Raw genomic sequence first — 15,694 nt, 5'->3', positions numbered from 1 at the left:
GTCATTAAAAAGTAGTTGAGATGACGTCCTGGTAAAGACGTCTGAAAGGCGTCATCACGACACGTCTTTGTGCTTGCTCTCTACATTTTTTTCACTTCTCCATCTCTCTCTCATCTCTCTCTCTCTCTCTCTCTCTCTCTCTCTCTCTCTCTCTCTCTCTCTCTCTCTTTGTTTCCAGACTCAATACTTAAACTACCGACATGACTCACTCAAGAAAATGTTTTCACAGCCACTCAGGGTAATACTTTTCCCGCTTCCAACTAATTGCTTTTCCATAACTGTAAAAAAAAAGAAAAGAAAAAGAAAAGAAAAGTAAACCGCTATGCACTCACCAAGGATTCCTTAATCACTTCTATCAAACTCATTCTACATCTGATTCCAGCCACTCTGTTCCGGGTGCACAGCGTTTTCTGCACCTAACACAGGTGCATCTTGGCAAGCAGTGACAAGTTGCATCAAGTATCAATGGATTGGCATGGCACCCAGGCGACCTTGTGATTGGCTGCTAGCCTCACAGACAGGCTCTGGTCCTGAGGAGCCACAGGGTATACAGGCGTGTGTTCCAGCCCAGTACAAACACACCTGATTCAGATAATCAACGGTTTTAGTGATCAGTGCAATGGGATGTGTTAGCACTGGGGCAACATCGTTTCCATTTCTTGCAGGAACATGTTTTGGTTTTATTCAGTTTTTCCGTCACTTACTTATTCACATGCTCTCATGTGCCTCTCCATATACATGTGCCTCCAATATATTCACGAATAAAAGGAAATGGTTGTAAACATGGGCCCATACTTTTAGTCAATATAGACGCAATTTCCATAAAACAATACTTAAACTTTGATTGTATTCATTTGTGAGATAAAGTGGAACAGCGGAGGAGTCTTCTCTTCCTTTCAAATAAAGTAGGTCCATAGTAAATAGTTTTCTAGAAAGTGGTGCCATATCCACATCAAATACAAATTCCACCCCAAAACAATCACTCTCAGACACAAGCAGGCCCATGGGAACAGTAATTGTGGTGATTAGGCTTAAATTGATGCTTCACAGCTATTGTGTGTCTCCTTTATTGTAATTAGATTTTTTTTTTCCAGTGAAGTTTCTTTTAAATGCTGCTTTGGAGCGCGGAGACTAATGACTGCATGTTCCCCCTCTGAAATGTTCAATCAGTGGCTCATTAGGGAGAGAGACACATTCAGCTCTGCTGATTTGATTTTTCACTTTTCTTTTTTGGTTTCACACATTTATCTACTGTGTGGAGGAGCTGAGGAGAAAATGTTCTGTTGAGGTGAGGGGGAATTTGGATAGAATGCACATGTGCACAAACACACACACACACACACACACACACACATACACACACAAATGCACACACACACACACACACACACACACACACACACACATACAGTAGCTCTAACAAAATAATGGTATGACCCCTTGGATAATGGTGTGTGTGTGTGTGTGTGTGTGTGTGTGTGTCTGCCTGTCTGTCTGTCTGTCTATCTGTCTGTCTGTCTGTCTGTCTGTCTGTCTGTCTGTCTGTGTTGATTGATTAATTCATTCATTGTTTTAGGCCTGCCAATGTCAGATGTTCATGTTCAATACATTTGAGACCAATATGGCAGGGCATGAATTCTGGGGAATCAGCAAAGCTTTGAGGGAAACTATTGCCCATCATTTCTTCTCCCAAACATTGCTCTTGCCTGCAGCTTTCTTTCTTTGCATTAAAATAAATCCAAGTAGAGAACCACCGTGCAGGTGCATCCTGTCTCCTACTTGTATGTGTTTACTCTCTGCTCTTTAAGTGATTGCACAATGAAATATAAAGAGCGCATTTATTATCACACAGTCAGAGAACCCACCAGCCCTTAATTAGCATTTGATTGCACTTTAAAAATCACTCGAGTGCATTAAAGAGTGATAACACAGTCAAAATGGAGATTGGCTTCATTAATGTGGACTGGGAGGTAAAAAGCTTGAGTGTGTTGATTCAAGCCGAGGTAAACACATTTTGCGCCCACCTACATACACTTTATATCCACGACTGTCATTTATTTGTAAGCAAGGAGCTAGGAGGTTGACAGGTTAAAATGAGTTAATATAAGTTAATAAGTTAAAAGGGTTGAGGAGAAGGTGAGTGCAGTTAAAGTGCTTGACTGTCCTATTCAGGAGCAATTTGGGCCCATAAAGGCTCGCACTAAAACAGACTCCGCCTGACATAGTGGAGTATTAGTGGCACAAAGGAAACATAAACCTCTGTGATTCACACACACAAAGGCCCCTTGCCGCGCTGCAGGCTCTCCTAATGAAGACCTGTATTTCACAGAACCCACACAATAAACCACACAAGAGTGGAGTGCTGGTCTTTTGCCTACAAGCACTTTGCATCCACCTCGACCTTCTTCCACTCTTGACTATAAAAGGCGTAGAAGGATGACTGAAACACGGGGCATTTCTATTTGGGTATTTGCCATCTTGCTTTTAAATTAGGGGATTCGTTGGCGGACAATTAGGGTTCGGAAAAGCACAAGAAATAATCAAGTACCCTGACCTGAGATACCAATGTACGGTGTGTGTGAGTGTGTGTGTGTGTGTGTGTGTGTGTGTGTGTGTGTGTGTGTGTGTGTGTGTGTGTGTATGTGTGTGTGTGTGTGTGTGTGTGTGTGTGTGTGTGTGTGTGTGTGTGAGAGTGTGAGTGTGTGAGTGTGTGAGTGTGTGCGTGCGTGGGTGCGTGCACGCACGTTTGTAAAACCATGAAAAGGGACAAAATAGGTTTACTCAGCCTAGCCTAACATTATGCTTCATTTTCACCCATGGAGAAGTGAATAAGATGTTTATTGGATTAAAGAACCACATTTCTGCTTCACTAAATCAAATTAGTTTCTAAAAGAGTTACAGTATTCTTGCAAATTCAGAGACTTTTATATACTTTGAACTACAACTTTGCCTCTATGTTAGTCATTACAGTAGTTTAATGTCCTCTATCCATGGTCAATTCAATTCCATAGGTCTAGTGTTTGCATTAACTTTTCTTTTCTTTTTTCTTTAAAAACATTTAAATAAATAACATGTATCATCATATGTCTCATAAGACATTAAATGAAGCATTTCTATTATAATCCTCCCTATGTGAGAGGAGACATATAGGGACAAAACTGGCTTGCTGAACAAACTAGGCCAACTGAAACCGACAATACCATGCCAGGCCCAGCCCACCACCCACCCACCCTCCACCCTCCACAGAATGGGCCTGTGTTTTACAAATTGCCTATTTGTGTGGAAACTTTAGAACCGATCTGTGGGGGACCAAATCTACGGAGGGGGGGCGTCCATCCCCTTTTATCACGCAGGGCTGGAAATTATGTCACAAGAGTTCGCGCGGAGTCATTAATATACCTCCCTCACTTTTAAAGGCGTGAGGCCTCCCCTGCCTACCATCCATGCGCACTCATCTGAATGCTAATTTGCTATTTAAAATCCTCCCTAACGCGCAGGGGTACTGAATGATTCTTCTAAAACCACAGATGTAGAGTATCAAACCCGCCCGCTCCTCCTCGCGCCGCATTGAAGCACAATTAATTAACCCTTGGGCCGCGCAGGCAGGTTCCCCTGCAGTGGCCACAGGCGGTGGACGCGCTCTCAGATTTAAATGCGCATCTCATTTTCCCGGCTATGAACACGCACGGCCAGGCACTTTTGAGGAGAGAAAAAGAAAAAGGGCAGTTTTGCAACAGCAATACTCCTCCCAAACCAACATCTAATCCCTCGAGGTCCCGCCTGAGATTTAGAGGGTCTCAGAGGCGGCCGTGGGCCGGTCGACACAGTTTTGGTGAATCAAACGCCTTTAAAGGATCCTATTGTTTGACCCGCGCGCCCGGGCAGCTCTCCTTTGAACGGTTCAAATAGAAAGTGACTGGCCTTTAATTGGAGTGGTCTGTAAGCAGTTGTCATATGGAAATATTTGAATAGAGATTATATAGATTATTCACTCAAATCCACTCCGTTTAGAGAATTAAAACTCTTGGAGGACACTGGTGAAACCGAGGGATTAGATAAATGGACTATATTCAGACAATTAACACTTTGGCGGGATCAGGAACATGCTGGTTAACATTTGAAAGGAGTTTGGGGCACTTGGGGAGATTCCGTGTCGCATGGTTAATGGCAGATGTGTCGTTATACCGAGGATTACGCGCGTTAATAGTTGTAATCTTGGCAATCGTGGCCTCCAATTTCGACCTATAAACTATGCAACTATCACTTAGAAATAATTACCAATAAATAACAGTCTCCAATTTATTACGTTCTGGGATCGTTTCTGGCGACCAAGGGTCTGGGTGGTTGTATTATCTATCAGCGTTTGACCACCTGTTTTGACCTAAAATACGTCAACTACGTGTGTGTATAAGATACGTTGAGTAAGAGTTACTTGAATTACGACTTGCAACAAACATAGTTAATGTAGTATTAGGCATTAACTTCGACTGGTTAAGGTTAGGTAAGGCATCCGGCATATCTAGCAGGTCTTTAGCTAGATAATTTGATCCCCCAGATCCCCCAGAACTTAATAATTTGGAGACTGTGTTGATAAATAAACGGTAGGCAAGATATTGTTCTGTTATTAGCCTAATCGTCGAATCCGTCTATTTTTATTGAAAATTATTTAATATCAACTCTCAACTCTCATGTCAAGACAAGGAAACGGAAACAGGCAGTGCAGTGGTTTGAGTTTATGGCATCGCTAATCATGGCGTTTCCAATTGTGTGATTTATGTTCGGCGTCCAAATGTAGGCTATGATTAGGGGGCTGGTGGCGAGCGCAGTGTGGGTGTCTCTAGGAGGCGATGTAGTAAATGGGCGTTTTATTTATCGCCGTGCCAGAGCCCCCCTTAGCGGAAGAGCGCCTTCCCAAATTGAAATATAGCGGAGTTTACTCTCCTGATTAGGGTTCGCTCGGCGCGCGCAGCCCAAGGCTATCATCAAACAGAGAACCCCCATGCGCTCTGACACCTAATTGCGTGTGGATTAATGTGGCCTAGAGTGACAGGAAAGCCTCCCGTCCTCAGACACAAATAACCACCAGCCACTGTGGCCCCCCAACCAAATGACTGGTGGCCTGTCCGGCCGCCTGGCGCAGAGACGCTGCGACCCACCGTTGTAGCCTATACCACAGACACCATTTCTGCGACATTGTAACACCAAGGATACAATGTAAACATGTATAGGCTACATTATATTACTATTTTGGTAATCTTTTGGAAAGTAGAAAAGACGCAACTTGTATCAAGAGCAAGTATAGGCCTTTGCCATTCAATGCCTATGATAACACATGTTTTCACTCCATGAAATTGACAAAGCACTCATAATGACGAAAGAAATGACGCTCCAGATTGAACGCCTACCACTGTTATGACAAGTTAATCAATTAAATCATATTGAACAAGATGATTGGAACACGCAAATGGAAATTACTTCTAATTAATATACATTCAGAATAGAGGTCGAGTCAACTCAACACTGAAAGGCAAAACATGGAGCTTTGTACATTTGGTTTAATTTAAAGTTGTTATTATTTATTTTCTTGAGTCGATGAAGACAAATAACTTTCCCATGGTTGTTTGTTGCCATGGTAGTTTTCATTGAATCATCAATGTTCTGGAGTCTCAGGTTAACTTTTGTTTTCGTTATAGGTAAAGTTGTTGAAAATACAAGAGTAGACCAGCAGACATGCATTCGAGGTAAGCCCCCTCTTGAGGTGAGAGAGAGGCCTTTAACCTGAATGGAAATGACGCGGTCCACCGGTGGGCACCGGGCGGCCCTGGAGGGGCTCACCTGAGCGTTACCGTGCAAACCTCCCATAAAGCACCGGCAGGCTGTGACCTTTACCGTAATTCATCAGGCGCCGCGGTGACAGAGGGGCCCTTCACAGGCCGATAATTTGATTACTATAACATCTGTAACATCAATAATGTCCGATGAGATTGTTTTGCGCAACCAAACATGCAGAGGCCGTAAAGGATGAAGAGAGAGGGTGGAGGGAGGAGGGAGGTGGCTGTCATATCGTCATTGACATTTAACCCGCAGCATATAGGCGCGCCACTGCATTACAATATCTTTTTGAATGATCTCAGTGAAAAAGGTATACGCTTTTAAAGGTGTAGTCCTCAGTCCTCACGATGATGACGACGATTAGGCGAAGGAGGAGACGGAAGATAAACCTAATGGTGATGATGTGGATCTGGCGCACGCATGAACAGCCTATACAGACACCATTCCATGCAGATTCATAGTTAACGCCACCGTTTGGCCTTGCGATACATGCATACTGTAGCTTAACCAAACCAGCATTAATCAATTACCCATTAAAGTCCTAATTACTATCATCATAATACACTGCCATGGCCAGGGACGCGTCGAACAAGGACAAACGCAAAAATCTGCAAACGAAGAGTGAGAGTGCACCACCGAAGAGGGGTGTCATTTTGGGCCTCATTGCGCGCACGTGCATCTCCTGAAACTGAGTGTCCCAGACTCTCTAGACGGAGAGAGAGAGAGGGGGGGGAGAGAGAGAGAGAGAGAGAGAGAGAGAGAGAGAGAGAGAGAGAGAGAGAGAGAGAGAGAGAAAGAGAAAGAGAGAGAGAGAGAGAGAATGGGATGTAAATGTTTTGCTTAACCAGAGGAAACATTGCGCCCGCTAACCGATCGCCGAATCCATTAAGCTAATTTATTAAATGCAATTTGCCTTGTGTCATTGAGCTGAGTAATGCTGGAGAGAGTTAAAAACGGAGAGACAAGGGGCCATTGGGCGGGACAGTGGGGAAACACGGCCCTGACACGCAGAATTAGAGAGGAATTAAGAGACTCGATGAAGAGGTGATTCTAGGATAAACAGAGCTGCGATAGACAGAGAGTATACTGCCTGGTCAGCTAGTCTATTACCAAAGGCAGGTTATCTAAACAGAGCATACAGTGGTAGAATAGGCCTTCAGTGACATAGCCTATATAGGCCTATTCTGTATTCAGGGTTTTTTTCATGAATCACAAACCCAGATGTTTATTCTCAGTTTAGGCCTATATCTTATTTGGTGTGTATAAGCTAAATTCAAGTACTTGATTTCAGCTATACTTGGCAGCATTCCCACTGGCAGGTATGCATGATTAGCACTTTTCTCTGCTAGCTAATGTGGTCTGGGTTGTTTTCCCCATGCACCCAGCATTAAATCATCTTTGAGTTTGTTTTGCAATCCCCTTTGTTCTGCTCCGGGGGTTCCTCTATTCGCCATCGTTCTGGCTCTTCTATTAGACATATTTAAGGGCGCTATGTAACAAGGCGCCTGCCTTGGATTCCAAGGTTGACTTATTTTTTTGCAAACCCACACCAGCTATTTGTCTCACCAGTCACAACTGTTAATGTTACATTAGGTGTTTGATGTTTCATCATTTTAACCAATATTGTTCGAGATAACGAATGTAAAATGAAACCGCAAGGAACGCGTTCGAATTCCCTCAGAAGGTTTCAGGAGAAGAAGAAAAAAATCCCATGCGCCATGGCTATTAGCTTGGGTAATTTATTTTGTGTATGTCAGAAAACAAGAAGGCCAGAAAAAGAATATGGGCTTTCTTTTCCATTACCAAACATTACAATCTTATTTCCATCACTGCACCGTTAAGTAATTTGCGAAAAAAAAAGCCAACAGAGTCTGGCGGCATTCTCGTGGCGTGTGTTTAAACCCATTACTTTGCCTTTTAATCAAACCGCGCGCTCGTGTCAAAACGCGCTGTTTTCGCCATGCATCTCCTCGCGCTCGTTCCAGTTCACCGGGTGACCTTGAGAATGTTTGCTCTCCTAAACGTCTTCTCCCTCTCCCTCTCTCCCTCAGCCTCTTCGGCTCAAACCTCTCATCCATTTCTGCCTACCCGGGGAAATACACATCAGTACGAAACGGGCGAGTGTGTATTGGCAAAGTAATCACTTTTTAGGTGATAATGATAACGATGATGACGGGGATAGGAGCCTGGCTATACTAGTGTCAAACCTGGAGTTCATTCACACCATGTGCCCATATATGGCCATAGTCCATATCTGGCTATTATAATCGAGTTAGCCAGATATATGTATGTTACATAAATCATAATTAACCGAAATAAGTAGATTAATATTCGCCATAATCATTCCACCGTTGTCACGCTAGCCCTTGATAATGGGCACTATATTAATAGTTGCAATAATAGTGGTGATATCAATTGATTTAAACTCTATAGGACAATTGTTAGTGAATTCAAGAAACACCATGGAAATGATATGGAAATACTTTTGGCTATGGTTCACAGTGGATCCAATAGGCTATATTAGTAGTACTTTTCATATTGACACAAATGTATTTCAGAAATACTGTTGTTCTAAAGGCTTGCCACGCATGTTAGGGGCCTGGGCGGGGAGAGAGAGGGGGGTGGGCTGGGGGGTGAAAATGGGAGTGGTAAGCAGCAACATTCGGCCGTATGATTTATCGCGATCCTGGGAACGCAGCTCCAGTTTTGGGCCTGGGCTGTCCTAACGCATTTCGCTCCAGCCATCAGCTATGATTAAACACCTGCTGTTGTGGGGGAACAAAGCGCGCTAATCCAATATGTATTTCTGACATCTTAAATATCACCCAATCCCCTGACATCACGCGCCGCTTTTCCGCGGGATGGAATTCTAAAACATATTTTTCTAATTTGTGGACGGACGATAAATCAAAATTAAGCCCACGGACGACGAAATATACATCAGTGCAAACTGACGATGAAGTAGGCTTTTAGGCAACATAGACGACTAAGGCATATGCTCTGTGATAGCAAGCTGCGTATATATCCCGACCTCACGTGGATGCATTTGTAAGGCCTCAAGCCTACAGACTTACAACATGTGTGTATTTGTGTGTGTGTGTGCGCGCGCGCGCGTGTGTGTGTGTGTGTGTGTGTGTGTGTGTGTGTGTTTTCTGTCGGAGAGGGGGTGAAAAGTGGCAGATAAATGGAGATAGGAGTCGGATGAGCGTGGTGATCCACTAACAAACACATTTATACCGGCAGTAACACGCCTGAAAACGGCCTTGTTAGTTGAAAACACATATGGCAGGAGATGTTATTCATTAATTAATTTATCTTTATTTCACAGATGAGTTGATCCGGAGCACATTCTACTTAGGCCTACCTGTTTTTTTTTTTTTTCTAAGCGGTGGACTTTTCTTGTTGTTAGTGGGCGTTGAACGACATTGAGTAGCCCAATAACTTAACCCAAGAGTATTAATATCAGCATCTATTAGGTCTAGCCTACATTAGACGAGCATATGCTACCATATGCTACCATTGGTCCATTTTTTGACAATATCATATGAAAAGGAACTTATAATGTTGAAAGATTAGGTCTATTTGGGTGTCCGACAAGTCATAGCCTAGTAGTTACAAATACACCCCTATATAAAATGTTATCAACAACAGGCCTATTTGAGTCAGCAATTCACTCTGGGCTGACCTTTGCTCTCTTTTCAAGAGTGGTAGAATCCGCAGATATGCAGTTTAGTGCCTACTTTAATATAACACTCAGCACAACACAGCCCTTAAACTCTCCACATATTTGTCATTGGAGCTGAGATAGTTCCCCATATCCTTGTGGTAGAGAGGCCCAATGCGCGCTCTCTCCCCCCTCAGCTCAGATTGTTGTTACCATGACAGACACCAAAGAGCGTGCGGCGGGGGCAACTCTCCCCCCGGCCACTGTCCCCGTGCCGTGACGCTCATTGTATGTGACTCCTCAATTCCGCTGCTTCCCCGAATTTCCAGCACATTCTTGGCGGTGTATTACCGCGCTATGAACTATCTGGACAACTGGCGTTTGTCGCTTTTCTGCCCAGGTAATGGATTTTGCTGGACTTCGTAGGAACACCAGAGAAACACACCACAGAAAAATGATACTGGCCCCATAAAAAGGCCAAAAAATAAATAATTTGCTCCATTTTGCCCTATAACTCTATTACAATGCCCTCTGCATATGACCATTGTGTACAATTATACTGTGAAGTTCAATCCATCATCACAGTGACTTATTACAGGATAACTGAAATACTAACCTGGATAATTGTTTATAATGGCCTTAATTAACGAATTTCATGCCTGTTAATGAAAATAAAGTATATTTCAGGCGTATAAAGTTTGTGGCCAATAGGGCGGGTAATTCTCATAATGTTTTGTTATTGATATTTATGTAAATAAGCAAATATTTTTAATTCAATCGTTTACACTAGATGAAAACGTTTAGGAATGATGCAGGAATTCATTTGAGTGCGTGGAAAATGACACTAATTTCCAGGACCATGGACAGCGCGCGCGAGTAGGCAAAGATTCAAAGCGAAAACAGTCAAACATGTTTGTTTCCAAACACAAGTGTTAATTGATTAACCATAACGGTTTTTATGCAGTAATGTTCTTTATCCTCTAATACAAGGATATAGCCCGAATAGTATAGGCTAATGTGGTGTGGTGATGGACTTCACATGTGAATAGGCCTAGCCTACTCGACTAGCAACCTGGAATTCTCTTCCAGTTTCTTATCCGGTAGTGGTATTTATTCATGCCAGGTTTAGAGTTTAACAAGCTGAGCTGACAATATAAAAGCTGAACACCCATATAATTCTGACGCCAAATTGAAACCTTAGATATAAAAAAAAAGAGAAACAAAATGAGAGATTCACATTACCTTGTCAAAATGTACACGTAACAATGTACAAAGAGACAGATGAAGAGGAGAGTGAAAAATGTAGACATTCCTATCTATTCAGCGACTTTTATGTAAGACAGCATAATTTAATGGCGACGTCAATGTCCAGAGAATGGATGCTTGCTTTCACTGTAATATTCATTTCTTGACAAATTGGTGCCATGCCTCCCATGGCTCCCACATACCTCCCGTGAAGCAGACTTTATTTTATATTTTTGCAAAACCACCTACCAGTCTATTTTTTATTAACCTGTTCACGTTAGGGAACTTACTGTTAACATAACCACTTCATTTAATAGCTTTATTTACTATAAGCAACAATCTAGTGTTTTCATGCACAATAAAATATAGCTTTGACAGAAATTGTTCGCTCACTCCTTATTGTTTTGTTGATACGACCTACATGAGTTCATACAGTAAGCTCGCTCTTTTATGTCTTTACTTCCTGTTTGTTGTCCTAGTTCCTGATCCTTTCACATAGAACACGATGGATAACTGAACATGTACATGTTAATGTATATGTTCCTACTTGTGCTCATAGTAGAGACCACACCTGCATATATAACTGTGTGTGTGTGTGTGTGTGTGTGTGTGTGTGTGTGTGTGTGTGTGTGTGTGTGTGTGTGTGTGTGTGTGCAAGTGAAAGAGAGAAACAGTGTGGGAGACCAGAGATGATTTTTCATTCCATGTTTCCCATCTCAGCCGACTACAGAGGATCTAATCAATCTGCCAGCTATTAAGTTTGTTAATTGATAATGCATACTAATTAGACTGAGCGCAGTTACTTTGGAGACTCTGAGGAGGTAATTGTAGGCACAAGTCCAAATGGATTTTAAAGCAGTCTGTGCCAGGTAAAAATTAATTATGCAGATAGATGGGGGTGTGGAGGGGGAGGTGGAGGTGGCGAGTAGGATGGGGGTGGGTGGGAGCGGGGGGGGGGGGGGAGAAGGAGGAGGGGAGAGTATGGGGGTCAATACCAATGCCAGTCTTATCGTAGAGATTTACTTGTGTTGATTATTACATTCTTCCTAAAACTTTGGGCTGGTTTCCTCTTCTCTTTCCTCTGAGTAATTACAATCTGGTTACCAAAGTAGCTAAAGAGTACCTTTGATGCCTTTTAGTACCATTGACCCTTCAATATAAAATGTTGCCCCCATCACTTACTGTACTGTCCCTCACTGTTTAACAGTATGTACTGTACTTTGAGATGAGCGTGTGTGATGGACATGCGTTTAACATAGGCAGATCCGGCTCCAGCATCTCTCTGACATGTGCAGATCCGAGGCTTTGCTGCTAATTGAGACAGCTGTGGCGTGTTTGCTGTCCCTTCCAGTGGCAGCCTGACGACCCTTTTGAACCGTCCGTCAGTCTCCTGAACAAATGAACGTGTCCCTCACTCCGAGAGGCATGCTGGGAGATCATGTCAAAAGCATGTTCTACAGCTCTGCTCACTCTTTGTCTCAGAGAGAGAGAGAGAGTGTGTGAGACAGAGAGATAGAGAGAGAGAGAGAGAAAGAAAGAGAGGAGGGGGGGGTCTCATGGCAGCTTTCTCACTGTCATCAGTGTTATGGTTCACATCCCAAAGTAACATCAGAACACTCAGAATAGAAGTCAGTAACATTACACACTTCTATGGTGAATGCACAACATCCCAAGGTACCAACAAAAGCAATATGTGTGTGCATGAGCCAAACCCGATATCCTAAGGTCTTTGGGAAATGATGAACAAACATTCTGTAAGAATTTTAAGTGTAATTTAGGATCCAGTTTGATCTAGTATTCAGACAGTCCTTTTCTTTTTGCTACAGACAGCAAACATTGCTTCGTTGATTAGATAAACACAAATTCACAGTGGAAAACCATTTTGTGAGTACAGACAAAATAAGGAGTAGTGGATGTTATTAATCAATTAAAAATACACTTGGTGTGACATGGAAACACTTCTGTAAGTGGCTCATATCCTCCCGGCCTCCAGCCCAGGTGTGTTCTTTCTCTGTCAAAGCGGTCATATCACCTTTTTTCTCGTCTCCGTAGAAAAAATATTCAATGAGATGAAAATGAATGTGACAAAAGGAGTACAATCACACCGTTTCATCATTCTGCTAGACAGAGGCTCTACAGAGAGTTACCGTAGGTATAAAACCTCTTTCTGTTACTTTGCCAGTCAGATGGATATTTTTGGTTATTGTATTTCAATACCTTGTTTTTGTTGGTGACAAAATGTATTAGCTGTCCAGTTCTCGTAATGTGAAAAAGCACATTTTTGTCATATCAAACTCAATGAAGAGAAAGTGTAAAGTCTACAAATAGGTGTCATGTTTTGCGGTTGTCATATAATTTATACAGCAATCTCCTCCATTTTAAGTATTACCAACCCCTTTGTGGATTAATAATTCATAGTGAGAGATATCACTTTCTCTGGCCACTTGTTCTTGATCTCTCTCTCTCTCTCTCTCTCTCTCTCTCTCTCTCTCTCTCTCTCTCTCTCTCTTAGTTTTGTTTGTTTCCCAGTCTCCTCACGGGACACCAGAGACAGACAGCCTTGCCAGATTCATTTTCTGATCAAAGCTGTTTGATTTGGTCAATTTTGCCACATTGGAGACATTCTCTATTACTGAGATAAATAGCCTCGGGCTAACTGTCAACGAAAACTTGTAAGCTAATAAATTATTCCAATTTCTTCCAGCTGGATTTCTCTTGGGAGTCAGCCTCTAGGAAATACACTTTTTGATTAGTAAATTTTTGTGTGTGTGTGTCTGGACATTCGGATGTGTCGTCTTTGATTAGTGGGCTGGCTGCTGGAGTGGAGGGCGGCAGAGGGGGCTGTCAGTAGAAGGAGGCCTCTAATGCATTATGCATTGACAGAGCTTGGATCCTACCACCTTCACTGGCACGCCTGGGAGTGGAGGCTGAATTGGCCTTACCTGAGGGGCCTCCGCTCTGCTCGGACAGGCACTGGTCCTCAGTCCTGCCCACTCTCCTGGGAGGGGAAAGTTTGACAGAAACCCCCCCCCCCCCCTCCACCCTCCTCCCTTCTCTACCTCTCCCCTTGGACAGCCCCCAATAACACACACACACACACACGCACACACATACACACACACACAGATGCGAACAAAACACACACAACCCCCCCCACCCCCCCTCCTTGCATTTGGCCTGGAAATGGGCCGATGGGCAGAGAAAGTGTGTCATCAGCAGAAACGGACAGAGTGAGGGGACGTGACTGATAGGCTGAGGGGGGGAAAATTGATCGGCTCCCACGTCCCCTGGCCAGGCAGTCTGTCCTCCTTCCATCCCTCCATCCCTTCATCCCTCCATCCCCTCCTCCTCCTCCTCCTCTGCCCTGGCCTGTCTCTCCGCTCGGCTGGCCCTGGTGACTCAATAAGGCCTAGCATGCTCCACATCTTCAGCCCTGCTCGGCTGGGTCTAGGCCAGACCAGATAAATAGGTGTGTGTGTGTACGAGCACCAAAGCCACACACACCATTCATCAACCTACCAAAACTGTCCCTAGATGATTACCTCTTCCAAACCCCCCAAAACCAGGGGGGGAGGGAGATACAGGGGGGGACGGTAAATGAAACTTTTGAGGGGTCAGTGGTTTTGTACTTTGGCTATTCATCTTCTCTCTCACCTCGTAGGGCTAGCGAACGGCGGGAGTGCTGCTGGGTAATTACCTCTCAGAGCGCCGCGCTGCTTCATTATGTCCCGCAACTCCAATCCACTGAAACATTTGTAATTTAGTCTGGTGAGCATCGCACAGGCCGCGCTGAGATGGAGATGTGTGTGTGTGTGTGTGTGTGTGTGTGTGTACGTTTGTGTGTGTGCGTTTGTGTGTGCGTGTGTGTGTGAGTGTGTGTGTGTGTGTGTGTGTGTGTATAGGTGAGGCCATACCTCACAGGGTACTTCTGCATGTGTATGCATATTATGGGTTGGGATCAGTTCTATTTCTACTCCACTTTAGGAAATGAAACGAAATTCAATTCATCAGTGGTAGAGATTGCCCATTATTTTCAATGAGTATTGTTTTTCAGGCTATGGATTGGATTTGATTGTATCACTAACCCTGGTAGAGAGAAAGCAGGTAATCCAAGTACTCGTAAATGTACGCGTAGTCATTTTTGGAAATAACTTATTTATAATGATTATCAATAAATGTTCAAAACTGAATTAAGTAGTTCACCTTAGAGGTCTACAAGCCCGACAGGCCCCGATTTTATTTGGCCCCAATTTTATTTGCTCTTTGACGCAGACACACACGTAGCGTTCCCAATAATATAGATATTTTAAATCAATAGGCTTTGGCCCCGGGTAAGGCTTGGGCCGGTGCAAATGCTTAGCTTGTCGGTAGGGTATGGCCGGGTATGGTAGGGTATGGCCGAGTATGGTAGGGTATGGCCGAGTATGGTAGGGTATGGCCGAGTATGGTAGGGTATGGCCGAGTATGGTAGGGTATGGTATGGTAGGGTAGGGTATGGTAAGGTATGGTAAGGTATGGTAGGGTATGGTAAGGTATGGCCGAGTATGGTAGGGTATGGTAAGGTATGGTAGGGTATGGTAGGGTATGGTAGGGTATGGTAAGGTATGGTAGGGTATGGTAGGGTATGGTAGGGTATGGTAGGGTATGGCCGAGTATGGTAGGGTATGGTAGGGTATGGTAGGGTATGGTAGGGTATGGCCGAGTATGGTAGGGTATGGTAGGGTATGGTAGGGTATGGCCGAGTATGGTAGGGTATGGCCGAGTATGGTAGGGTATGGTAGGGTATGGCCGGGTATGGTAGGGTATGGTAGGGTATGGTAAGGTATGGCCGAGTATGGTAGGGTATGGTAGGGTATGGTAGGGTATGGTAGGGTATGGCCGAGTATGGTAGGGTATGGCCGAGTATGGTAGGGTATGGCCGGGTATGGTAGGGTATGGCCGAGTATGGTAGGG

Source organism: Nansenia antarctica (genome assembly GCF_963989245.1).
Source record: "Nansenia antarctica genome assembly, chromosome: 4".
Classification (NCBI taxonomy): Eukaryota; Metazoa; Chordata; class Actinopteri; order Argentiniformes; family Microstomatidae; genus Nansenia; species Nansenia antarctica.
The sequence above is the reverse complement of the archived record's forward strand: the minus strand, read 5'-3'. Positions refer to the sequence as shown.